This window comes from Oryza brachyantha, chromosome 3 (genome assembly GCF_000231095.2).
Source record: "Oryza brachyantha chromosome 3, ObraRS2, whole genome shotgun sequence".
Lineage (NCBI taxonomy): Eukaryota > Viridiplantae > Streptophyta > Magnoliopsida > Poales > Poaceae > Oryza > Oryza brachyantha.
The window spans coordinates 23,057,971-23,069,990 of NC_023165.2; positions in this window are offsets into that span (position 1 = coordinate 23,057,971).

The window sequence follows — 12,020 nt, forward strand, 5'->3', positions numbered from 1 at the left end:
TTTTACAATAAAATCCTATCAACCATAAATTTATGTACATACGTCCAACCAAATGATCGTCACCACCTCTCCTCTGGTTCACAATTCACGTGAATCAGCGGCGAATCACAAGCCATAGATCGGGGCTGTGGTGGTTAGTATGACTCAGGAGAGCGGATGACTCAGGAGAGCGGATCAACACGACAGTCATTGGAAGAGGCGTAGGCAAAGGGTATGCTAGGTATGCCTTGGCATACCCTACACTCTATACTCATTATATAACAGTATATATGTGCATTTCTAAAAAATCACTTAAATACAAATATGTGTTACTTACTGTGTGTATATTGAATCATGTTGTCAATTTTACAATTATTACTGATTTTTAAAATATATTTATCAATTTGTATATGGTAATTTTTGACAGACCTACCCTTAGCTAAAATAATCCTAGGGTCACCACTGGCCATCGGAGTTCGAGCGGCGTGGATCGTTGCTGCAACCACCGTCAGGACTCGGGAGGGCATATCGATACTGTGGCGGTCGACGGGCCTCAAGCAGTGTAGAGCCGTAGATCGATGCTTGCGACCGCTGACAAAGTTCGAAACTACGCGATCGACACAGCAACACCTGGCGGAGCTCGCGTCAACGTGGATTGACACAGTTGGGAAAGGACAAGAGTGGATCCAATGACACGAAAAACAAGGGCAAGATGGATATGATCCACCGTGAAAAGACGACCTTGCCAACACACAGCTTCAACCATACACTCCTGGTTTTCAAGCCAGGGCGAACTGTGGCCGAGGTCATCGTGCCCTACAGAAGGTGTGTAGAGCCTGCAGAAGATGCAACTTCTCTTCCTTCTCTCTTCCATCTGGAATCCAACGGGGAGCTTTGAGACTACTCGTCATAATGGAGCATTGATCATGACCCAAAGGAATTAAATCGCCATGCGCCACTTCTAATCTTCCCATGGCAAATTCTGACACAAGTAGATATTACTGCTAGAGATAAAATATCAAAAGTTAGATGTAATAGAGTCTAATAGTATCTAGAAATAAAGGTAAAATCCTGAATAGACGCGATGGAGTATTTGCCTTTTACTCTAAGTTTTTATCTCCTATGAATGGTATATATACACCGATGAGGATCAATGCAATGCATAACAGATCATAAGGTTTTTTCTATTCAATATTCTCTACATGGTATCAGAGATTCCTAAACCAACATCACAGGATCTTTGGTTAATATAGCTCCCATTCGTACTGCCCCAAGGATATGATTCTTACATAAATATTCCTAGGGCGTCGCATCGATGAGCTACAAAGATTAGCCATATATTAGTTTTAGATCAATTTCTTTTTAGTCCCCGCCTAGATTATATATAGATTAGATTACATTTCTATCAATTTAGCATTAAATTAGTTTCTTCTAGCTACAAAAACCCCACATCTATAGATTGGATTACATTTCTATCAATATTTAGCATTAGATTAGTTTCTTCTCGCTACAAAATCCTAGAGGTAGAAGTAGAGAAGCGGTAACATCGATCAACCAACAAGAAATCACTGCATTAAGCGGATGCCATATTCACCAAGCCTACATGTCCGTCAACAACCTACATTGAGGTAACACAATTGTATATCAATGTGGTCTACATCAACATGGGAATAACACATCGTCGTTTCGTCCACAACAATGGACATAAATCTTGCGGCCTCTGATAAGAATCTCTACAAGACACTTCATTGACGACAGCTGACGTCTACACTAGACAAAGACTGCATCAACGTGACATCACTATAGTAATGATCTCTTACACGACGTAATAGTTCAACAAAAAATTAGTGACCTGACATCAACAATATCCTCTGACATTTTCAAATGACCTAAGGGCATCTTTCGACATATACAAGATGCATTCAATGATATCCTCTGACATATGCAAGGTGCCTCATCTATGATCATAGCTTCGTCTCTAATTTTTTTCCACCTTTGGCTATACGTGGTTACATTAACTACTATATCTACAACGACCACGACTATCACATGATTTGCTACCCCCAACAAATATTACCATAAATCATCGTAAACAATTCTAGTTAAAAGCGTATGGGTCATTGTTGTCACCCATGATACTTTATGACTGCGGGGAGAATAGAGGAGAGATAAGAGACGACATAGAAGGGACACAATTACCAATGTAGAGGACTATCCATCCGAGATGTAATTAATTATGGTGAAGCAAAGAAGGGAAGATAGTGAAAACATAAGATTTAAATCCAGTCACAGTCGTTCACTTTACTTCTGTTACGACCGAGGGATCAATGCTAGAGATAAAATATATGTTATTAGAAATAATAGAGTTTAGCAGTATCTAGAAATAAAGATAAAATCTCAGATAAATATGATGAAATATTTATCTTATACTTCAAATTTCTATCTAATATATATATATATATTATATATATAAATATATATAAAGATTAGTGAAATATATAGCAGATCGATGGATTTCTCCGATTTTTTTATGATTACGTCACTGACTCACTGCCCGATGATGACGTTGCGTGCGCGCGCAGAGCCGCAGTATGGACGGCGACGCAGGCAGAGGGAGGGTCCCGACGATGACGCACGCAAGCGCAAGGTGGCGCCTGGTTAGCAGTCTACTAGGGGCAGGGGTGTTTGTTTATACGGTTAATTACATCATACCACTGGAATTATATTAGATTAGAAAAATATCATTATAATTCATTAAATTAAAGATATGCTATTATAATTTAGCCAAAATGAGATAGATACCACTATATATGCTAGAATCAGCCAGGTTGACCTTTTTTGACTGTCAGTTTTTTTGTATGGATCAAAATACCCATGGGGTCTGCTTAACCACCGGATAAAATCCCCATTTCTATGGCGACAACGATGAGGTCGACGGCGCGGCGACGGCTAGCAGCGGTGCCGACCTCATTCCCCCCTTCCCCAAGAGCGACGACAATGACGACGAAGTCGACGGCGCGGCGGCCACTGGTGGCTTGTGCCAACCTGTTTCGCCCCTTCCTAGAGATTGACGGCGACGACGACGAGGTAGACGGCGCGGCGGCGGCTGGCAGTAGTACCGCCCCATTCCGCCCTTCCTATAGATCGACGGCAACGACAACGAGGTCAACGGTGCGGCCGCGGTGCCGAACCCATTCGCCCTTCCCAGAGATCGACGACAACGACGACGAGGTCGACGGCGCGGCGGTGGCTAGCGGCAGTGCCGACCCTATCCCCCCTTTCCAGAGATCGACGGCGACGACGACGAGGTCGACGGCGTGCCGGTGGCACCGAACACGCGGCTCCGAGCAGTGGGCGTCCTCCGAGCACACGCACAGCCGTCGCTCACCACGCTCACGCCGCCGGCGCCGGCGACGCCGAGCACTTGGTCGCTCCACTCTTCACTTCACTCGGTTGTTAGTAAATCAAAGCTAAAAACGTGCTGAAAAGTGAGAAAAAACGCAGGAAAAGTACAAAAAAGCAGCGATATTTGACACAATAAATTGCTTAAAATGAGCTTAATCCCCCATTTCATTCCAAATAGGATAGGAAATGATGTTGCTGTTTTGGTAGCGCAAGTGTAAATAAAACAGATATGTTGTTCGAACTGCTCAAGTGAAAAGAAAGATGTGACTGGAGAAGAGGCCGTCCGGGTCGTACATGTCCTTCACCTTGAAGAACTCGCCGGCGTTCGGATACTTGGCGATGGCGCCGTCGAAGGCGACGTTCCGGTTCTTGCCCCAGTGCGGCATGCCGCCGTACTCGTGGCTCGGAGCGTGGTGAGCGACGGATGCGCACTGGAGGGGCTATGCGTGTGCTCGGAGGACGAACATGTGGTGGCGCCGAACACGTGGCTGACGACGACGATGACTCCTCCCGTCAGCGTCCTCGAGCAGCGACGACGGGTGCAACTTGCCACACCGGCAGGGCCACAGAAGTTGTCACCAACATGTGCTAATGATAGATTAATTAATTAGGCTCAAAAGATTTGTCTCGCGGTTTACAGCTAAACCGTGAAATTCATTTTTTTATTCGTGTCCAAAAACTACATCTGGTTGAACGTCTAACTTAACTCTTTTGCCAAAATTTTTTGGCAACTAAACCAGACCTTGCTTACCGGAGAGTATGAAACAGTGCAGAGCGTTGTACTCGTGTACCAGTACTGGGTCAACAGATAGATACACGTCACAGGTTCCATGCATGCATTGTTGATGCTTATATCCTGATTGCTGTGTGTGTGTCACGAGCCACGACGCGGTCCAGCACTCTACTCTTTCGTATATCTGCGCAGCAACTGAAAATTCTCAGTTGTATTTATTGCACTTCACAGCTATGGTGCGTCTCTGTCTCATGGCATGCGTTCTGGTATAATATTTCTCGGTTAGTCCATTAACATCTGTCGTATTGGATTAGTACTGTAAACTAAAGCTATCAAAATTTGAAATTACATTTAAGTTGATTTAAAATTTTTCACCAAAGTTTATTTTTCAACCTTGGCTTTTATATCACTAAGAATAAATATATAATTTTTTTATTCAAAAATTATTTTCGTTTTCAAATAAAAGGGCAAACAATCCATGACGATTGCTTATGATTGCTACTCTCTGTTTTATATTATAAGACTTTTTAGTTATATTTAGATTTATTTATTGATATATGTGTATTATATAGAGAGATTTATTAATAATTTTATGAATCTAGAAAGTCATACAATATGATATAGATGTAGTACTAAATTTATGTACTTCATTTATCTAAGATACATAGTACTTTCTTTTTTCTAAATTAAGATAACACATAAATATTATTGTGATCGGTTTTGATGAGAAAGCAAGTAAAGAAGTTACGTGAAGCATTAGTTAGTTGTATTTAGGGGCGGAACCAGGGCTCTGTTAGGGCTCAAACCCTAGGCCTAGAATCCAAACTCTATATAAATTTCATATAAATTTTAGAAGAAAAAAAGGTGAATTTATAAAGAGTTGGATAAAATAATAGATTTGAGTCCTACGTGTGGCTCCTAGCTACCTGGTTCCTCTCCTGATTGTATTCTAAAACAAATTTGAATATCATAAATAGTTATATTTTACATGAAGATACTATTATCTAGGGGGTGATGAAAAAAATCAAATAACATATTTACAAACAAAAAATAATTTATAATAAAATTTTTATATGCATATTTTTAACTATCTAAAAGTCAAGGTTAAAAAATTGATGAAAAAACTTAAAATAAACTCTAAATATAATGTTAAAAATTTTATTTTTAGCTTATAAGAATAAACAAGAGCTAAAAGTTTTATTTTTGGTTTATAAGAATAAATATGAGTGAAAAGATACCGCGGACCTTTCTAGTTTCCATGATTCTGCAAATTGTACCACCAGTCTGACGTAATAGTATTAAGAGACCATGCATGCATCCGCATTGATAAGAGGTTGCAATTAGCCTGCGCCTCTTTCAAACCACTTGCCAGCTGCGAGCCACTGAAAGCGAGTTCGAAGATCATATCGGCCGGAGAAAAGATCTGTAATCGCAACATTCGCGGAGATTACAGGCAATACTGTTTAGATCCTCTCTCTTGCAACAAGCATGGTGGCACTGCGGGGGCACTGGTACAGGATCTAGCAGTTGGCATATGCTGTGACGTCAAATCGATAACGGGATTCACGGGGCATCACTTTCCGGTTATACTAGATTTTTTTTTATGTCTTCCGGTTATACTAGATCGTTGACAGGGAAAGGAAGTAAGGACGCATTTAGTTCTTGAATTTATTTTTTTTATCACGTTAGACGTTTGATTGGATGTTAGAAGTAATTTTCAGATATAAATGAAAAACAAATTTTATGGCTCGTCTGGAAACTACAAGACGAATCTTTTGAGCCTAATTAATCTATCATTAACACACGTGGACAACTATAGCACTTATGCCTAATTATACACTAATTAGATCCAAAAGATTCGTCTCATGATTTCCTTTGACTATGCAATTGGTTTTTTAGTTATGTTTGATGTTTTATTTATGTGTACAAAGATTCGATATGATTTTTTTTAGAAAAACTTTTTAAAAACTAAACTGGCCCTAAATTGCTTGGGCCCACATACCCAAGAAACGACCAAGAGATTCTAAGGGCATATTTAAAAGTAGAGTTTAGTATTGACTCTTTATTCATCCACGTTAGCAACACTAACTTATTTTATAATATAATTGTATGTACAAAGATAGAGTTGGGTATGTTTTTTATTAATATAAAAATATATTTTTATTACTATTCTTTCCTTTTAATGTATCATATGCAATAAAATTTACTTAAATAAATATAAAAAGTCAACTCTAAGTTGTTATCATGCATAACAACTATTTTTCTCTCTCGTCAATTGTCTTTTCTCTATGTCATCTTATTTTCTCATATAATAACGGATAGAGTTAGCTAATAATTAACATTATACGTGTCCTAAGCGTCGTATTACGTTGTCAACGCGCCATTTAACTCCTTAAGTCATCAACCTGTCGTTCATTAGGCCAGTCTCAATACATGTTAGTGTCGTGCACATTAAATAGGGTGTCACATCAGTAAAATTGCTGATTTGATAGGGTCATTAAATGGGGGAATTTCATGAGATGAGAGAGGAGTTTTATCCCTATGAAACTCATCTGGCTCGGTTATCTAGTTTACAGTCTTGGTAACTATACCATAAAACTATGTATTGAGACTGACATTACTTGCATGGCTTTGCAGAACCCTAGTACCTGTTTCGACGATAGAGACTGAGCTGATCGATCTGAATATAATCAGTATCAGCATTATCGGGTGACCTTTAGGCTTTTTTCACGTGAAATCCGAACGGTATATTTATAAATGAAAAATATGTTGTGATTATGATTTTTTATATACGTATTATTAGCGATATAAAAACAAAGACCGAACAATGATAAAAATAACTCAAAAACCAAGTCTAAATTTAAGTTTGGAAACAAAATCTTATAAACATATGTAGAAGTGAAAAGATGAGGACAATTGTTTTACTAAAATTAAGTATAAACATAACGGCTTATTGATGACTAGATATAATTTATAAGTAAAATTTTTATATACATGTACTTAGCAATATATTCAAAACAAAAATAAACTATAATAGAAAAAACTCAAAATTAACTTCATATTTAAATTTTAACTCTATAAGCATAAAAGTAAACATAAGTTAGAGGACGAGCAGTTGTATCGTTCTCGATTGCTAGCGCCCTTCACGGCGCCGGTGCATGCATGTACGGCAAATCGGTAATGTGGTTGATGGGCATCCACCGGTGGTAAATCTCTATCGATATGGTGCCACCACGGAGGAGCTATGTTGATATCTCGACGACGATGGCAGCAACGCTGTAAGGGAGGTAGATACATTGTTGCGTCTGTTTGTTCTAACCTAATGACGTACACGACGCGTGTGTCGTGAGCGGCGCCAGTTACAAGCGCGCCGCTACTGGTTGCTAGTATACCTTTCTTGAGGTTGTCTTCGATATCCCTACGACGACGACAAGGATAGCCATCAACCTGCAAATCGCATGTTTTCTTCGCCTGAGAAAACCGGATAGGTAACATCGATCCGAGCAACTTAATGCTAATCAACTGCTGTCTTCGTTTAAGGATCGTCTTTGGGGTTATTGATAAAAAACCAAACAACATATTTATATAAAAAATAATTTATTAATAAAACTTTTATGTATGTGTTCATATCGATCTAACAACCAAAGCTAAAAAATAAATTTCGATAAAAAAACATCAAAAATTAACTTCATATTTAAAGTTGAAAATTTAAATTCCAGGTTATAACCCAAACCCAAACCCAAAACCAAAAGATAGAAGGAAATATATAACAAGTCTGGCTAAGTTTATAACCAAGTTTGCCGACACCCACTGCACCAATTTAGTTTCATTAAATTCATGGTATAAAATATTTTTATTGTACCGTTTATTTTGTGTTAAAAATATTGCAATATTTTTCTATATATTTGATGAAACTTAAAGAGATTTGACTTAGCTTATAATATGAACCAGGGAGTAAGATGCTACTACCTCTGTTTTATAATGTAAGATGTTTGACTTTTTTGGTTAACGTTTGATCATTCGTCTTATTCAAAAATTTAGTACAACTATAAAAAATTGATAAGTCGTGTGCTTAAAGTTTATTTGATAATAAAGTACTCCATCCATTTCATAATATAAGATGTTTGACTTTTTAGTTATAATGTTTGACCATTTGTCTTATTCAAAAATTATGGAAACATCATTTATTTTGCTTGTGACCTACTTTATTATCAAAAAAAACTTTAAGCACGACTTGTTATTTTTTATATTTGTACTAAATTTTTAAATAAAACGAATGATCAAACAGTGCAACCAAAAAAGTCAAATATCTTATATTATGAAACGGAGGTAGTAAGTCACAAGTAAAATAAAATGATATTTCTATAATTTTTTAAATAAGACAAATGGTCAAACATTGCAAACAAAAAAGTCAAACATCTTATATTATAAAACGAGAGAGTACTAATTAGCTAAGTTACATGGAAAAAATGTTAATAGTTAACTAAGTTATGAGTACTCTCTGCATATAGTATTATGTTACATTATTTAATTAACCAGTTTCCCACAATGTTTGCAAGCGTACCTGCTAGTTGCGACGCCAGCGATGAAAGCGAGGTCTAGCTCTCATATGTATCGGCCAGAGAAAATATTCGCAATTGCAGCATTCGCCGGAGTAGATCCTCTTGCGCGTATGGTGTTTACCGGATCCAGCTTGCATGCAGCTGTGACCTGAACTAACTTCCATTTCCTACATCGTCGACACGACAAGGAAAGGAAGTAAATCGCCTGGGCCCACGTTCCGAAGAAACGATGAACACATGCCTAGATTTGCACGTCTCCCGATTGGACTTACGTACGTCTTGAGCCGCTACCGTCGTCGTTTGCACGACAGCGACTGAGCCCGCTCGAGCTGAAGCCGTGGTTAGTTTCTAAAAACTTTTTCTAAAAATATCATGTCGAATCTTTTGATATTTAAATAAAGTATTAAATATACATGAATATTAAAATTAATTATATAGTTATGGAGAAATTGTGAGATGAATTTTTTAAGTCCAATTAGTACCTGATTAGTCATAAATGCTACAGTAACCAATATATGCTAATGACAGATTAATTAGACTTAAAAAATTCGTTTCGCAGTTTCTAGACGAAATCTAAAATTTAGCTTGAAATTAGAATATGTTAATACTTTAAATATATAAGCGTACACGTCGATCGATGTGACGTATCACAGGAAAAAAAATTGGAAACCGAAAGCAGCCTGAATCGATCGTTCCCGATCACCAGGCGCCAGCGCGCGGACACGGCTCGCGAATTGCATCCACGGGAACTCGGGAAGCGCGTGCGCCTATATATACGTTCCCGCTGGCGTACGGCCGTGACAGAACGATCCGGGGTTGTATGTACGCACGCGTGCGCGCGGCTGATGAGCGCATCGATCGGTGCCGTACATCTCCATGGGCGATGCCGCCACCACCGATCGAGAAGAAGGTGGTGATCGTGACAGCCTACGAGGAGGTCCCGCGGCGCCGTCCGGGGAGCTGCTGCAGCGCTGGCGCGTCAGCGTCGGCGTCGGTGGCGCGTCGTCGTCAGGGCGTGGCGGGCGCCGCCCGGTACAGCGGCAACGACAACCGGCGGGCGCTGCTGCTCGCGTACGCGCAGCAGCTGCGGCGTGGCGATGATCACCGGCGCGGAGCTGGCGGCGGGCGGCCGCCGGTGCTGCTGGAGTGGGGCAAATGGAAGGCGCAAGGCCGTCCCGGCGCCAGCGCCAGCGCCGCCGGCGACGCGGTAAGACCGCGCGCGCGAGAGAGATTTGACATTTGGCACATCGCCTTCTGATTCATTCCCATGCTAACCTGACGTACGTACGTACGTACGCACGCGCGTGTTGTGGTTGTTGAGCGGTGCCAGGTGGGGAGGAGGAGAAGCCTGTGCTCCAGGCTCCAGCGCTGGACCAGGGCGTTTCTCCGGCGAGTTCGGAGAATCGGGGAGAATGCGTTGTGCACGAACATGGAGAACAATCGACCGGCGTCACCGGCCAATTAATTAATGCAGGACGCAGTAAAGTGTATGTTGATCGATTGCCACTTTCCGCTCCTGTGCTGCACGGCTGCACCGTTGTTTGGTGTGGCGAATCCGGAAGTAACGATGGGATCACCATTCACCATTGAGCATTTCTTCCGTGCTGCAAGATGTACCGGTAGGTAGAAGTACCGGACGGTAATGAAGTAAATCTAACCGTTCACAGTTACAAGTGTAGGATTAGGAGAGAAATACATCCACGTTCCGCTCGTTTTTTTTGCCACTCCACGAGCTTGTCAACGGCCTAGCTGCCACCACCTCCCCGTCGTCCGCCACTTTCGCCAACCGGGACGACCGCGGCTGCCACCACCTCCCCGCTGGTTGCCACCGCCTCGCTTTCGTCGGTCGTCCCGACCGACCGACGCCAGCTCCCCGCCGCGCCGGCCGGGATGGCCGCAGCCGCCACCTCCTCCCCGTCGGCCTCCACCGCGTCGCTTCCGCCGGCCTGGAACACTGCGACCGTCGCCGCCTCCTCGTCGGTCGCCACCGCCTCGCACTGCCGCCGCCGCCAAGCTTCCTCGGTTCAGATCGGGAGCTAGATAAGGGGGATTGAAAAGTGAAAACCCTAGTTCCCTCGTCGACCCGAAAAGTCAAAAAAACCCTTCCACCGTTCTATGTGATGCAGTACAATAACATGGGTAGTTTTGTACCTGAAGATACCACCTAGTTTTCCACCATCGGATTAAGATGTATGGACGGTTCATATTTAGTATTAACTTAAGTGAAATGTACACGTTGCACGGAAGAAATTTTCTTCACCATTACCAAACATATGGTGTGCCATAACTACTCAACTGGAGAACTACTGCTCTCCATTATGTGAGTCTGTTTTATCGCATTACGGGAGAGGCACACAATGATATTAGTATATTACCAAAACCCGGCTGAAATTAATTTTTGTCCATGGTTTAATTGGACACAGCTGGTTGTGGAAAAATATTTGATTAACTACCAATTCATTAATATTTTAATCATTTGATATATGTATTTAATTTAATCTCTTTTCAAACGAAATTTAGTTCCCCCCTGAAATGTGCTATTTGTATGGCATGCAGCATAGGAGTATTCTGCTTGCGTAATTTATTAGAATAAATGCTTCACTAAAACTGATAGTATTAGCTCTAAAATTTGTAATCATGAATGTATTTTATTCATTGTTTCTTTCCATTGGACTTTATCCGAAATTAATGGAATGTAATGACATTGTATCCATCGTAACTGAGCTCCCCCGGAAAATGTATCATTGTTTCTTTGCATTAGACTGGGGGGACACGGAATTTTAATATTTGCGCCCCAAAATTTTTTTTCTCATAATTGTATAGGATTTTGATCCCACAGAATGATACGCTGAACAAGCTTAAATTATTTCATAATAGCTTATTATTATCATCCTTAAAGGTCGTAAGATCCAAACTAAATAAATCTATAAGAAAAAACGACAAAGACTTCACAGACAAAAGCTCGAGTGTAGACAAGTCTAGTCTAGATCAAGTCTTCACCTTAAAAGATATCGCAATCTTTCAAAGTTATCTATATGTTAAATTTATGTAAAACTATGTTTAGTTCCTAAAATTTTTTTTCAAAAACACAACATCGAATCTTTGGGCATCTAAATGAAGCATTAAATATATATGAACAATAAAACTAATTACACAGTTATGGAGAAAATCGTGAGATGAATCTTTTGAGCATAATTAGGACGTGATTAGCCATAAGTGCTATAATAACCAACATGTGCTAATGACGGATTAATTAGACTCAAAAGATTCGTCTCACGGTTTCCAGGCGGAATCTAAAATTTGTTTTGTAATAAGGTTGCGTTTAATACTTCAAGTGTGTG